This window comes from Pteropus vampyrus, unplaced genomic scaffold (assembly GCF_000151845.1).
Source record: "Pteropus vampyrus isolate Shadow unplaced genomic scaffold, Pvam_2.0 Scaffold173, whole genome shotgun sequence".
NCBI lineage: Eukaryota > Metazoa > Chordata > Mammalia > Chiroptera > Pteropodidae > Pteropus > Pteropus vampyrus.
Genome location: NW_011888954.1, coordinates 1,227,758 through 1,229,664, shown reverse-complemented (window position 1 = coordinate 1,229,664; position 1,907 = coordinate 1,227,758). Strand labels below are relative to the sequence as shown.

The following is a 1,907-nucleotide window of genomic DNA, read 5'->3' as shown; positions in this document are numbered from 1 at the left end:
GGTGACCCTTGGGTTGGGACTCAAAAGATGAGTAGGAGTTTATAAGTAGGACAGAATTAGTGAGTAAGTGGGAGGAGGGAGCTATTCTAGGGTCCATAAGACAATCTGACACATCAGCAGCTGTGTAGTTGGAGAATAGTGAGCAGGGACTGGACTCAGGAAGATAGTAGGCTGAAGAAGAAGGTAGGACCAATTTAGGCAGATGGGAAGAAGTCGGGCTTTAGCCTGCAGGCAATGAGAAGCTGAGGAAGGATCAGATTTTCACTTTAGTCAAAATGTCTTTGGCAACAGTGTGGAGGATCTTTGGGGACAAGGCTGGGAGACAGAAGACCGATTAGGGGGCTACCTAGAATAGTCCAGGCAAGTGACTGGTTGTGAAAAAGACCTGAAGTAAGGCAGTAGCGTGGAGGTACGAGAGAGTGATCAGGTTCAAGAGCTGCTAAGGAAGTTGAAACTGCAGGACTCAGTAGCTGATTGAAAGTGGAGCATGAAGCGCTGAATGAACATGATCATATTTTGCTCACTCTAAGACTTTCTTGATTGTAAAATGCACCATTAATCGATTTTCTACTAAGAAAAAAAAAAAAAACAGAAAAAGAGAACACTGGCTATATTCACCGCTTTCAATGACACTGCCTCACATGTGAAGACAACCCTTTCACAGGCTATCTCAGAAAGAGAAGGTAGCATTACTTGTGGGTAGTATCCTTAGGCCAGATAAAATGCTTGGTGATTGCAAGAAAATGTGGAACTTTGGTCATTCCTTCAATGATGAATGTTTGCATTAATATCTAATTTGTACCCATCTCTCTATTTCCATGCCTTTTCTCATATGCAATAACTTTTCGTTTCAATGCCGAGTAATAGTATAATATTTCTAAGACATTTTAAACAGCAATTAAACTCAATGATTCCCCATGGAGCATCCACAGTGACTTCTTAAAATAAATATGAGAGGCTAACAAGCAAAGAAGGCTCATAGCATACGTCCTACAATGCAAATTTTAATTCAAAGGCTTATACTATGAGCAACAATGAATTTGCAGATGTGCAGATAGTAAAACCTAAGTTACAACTGCTGCCTGGCCAACAGCAACTGTGAGATGCCTCTGATTATAAAATATTAAAATGTAGGGGAGAAGTGTGTCTTGGAATCAATGAAGTATGAAATTTCTCATTTAGCATCTTAGATGACTCAGTAAATAATAGTGACTTTTAACAATAGAGGGAACATAGCCAGAGAAGCAGGTCTGGGGAGAAGGCGATGAGTTCATTTAGGGACACTTTGCACTGAAGACGACGGTTGGACATCTTTGTGATGGGTCCTATGGCGGCATCAGAGATACGGGACTGAGAGGGTGTGGGCTGGAGTGAGAAGTTGGGAAGCATTAGAGTTTTAGTGTGGCTGGAGCCACAGGAAGAAATGACACTGACCAGGGAAAGTCATAAGCGGGGAAGGAGGACTAAATGCACTCCTGCAGCCACCTACATTCAGAGGGCAGGTAGGGTAGGGAACTGGCCACAGAAAGACAAGGAGAACCAGGGAGTGAAATCAGAAAGAACAGGGTTCCCAGAAGGAAAACGAAGTGTAGTCGACGCCATCCAACCAAGAGAGAGGTCAGAATGGAGAAGGGTATTAGATCTGCAGAAATCGTAGTCCTCGATTTCCATCTCCGCAACAGCAATTAAAACAAACCCACCAAAACCTTTTTCTTCCCCGACAACTGTGCTCGTTTTAGTAAATGGCAGTATCATTCATGCAGTTTTCAGTTTATAAACCTAAGAGTCATCTTTGATCCCTCTTTGAAAGCCTCACCACCTACCTCCTGTTGGCTCTGCCTTCAAATTATACCCAAATCCACCTCTGCCAGCCTCCAGCACCCGTGCCCGGACTATGGGAAAGCCAT

General features: G+C 43.2%; 1 protein-coding gene across 1 annotated transcript in view; it reads right to left on the bottom strand.

Annotated features, from left to right (window-relative positions):
* The window catches only part of TOGARAM2 (TOG array regulator of axonemal microtubules 2), a 52,441-nt gene that overhangs the window by 28,302 nt on the left and 22,232 nt on the right, over window positions 1–1,907 (bottom strand). The gene's annotated exons all lie outside the window — the stretch shown is intronic.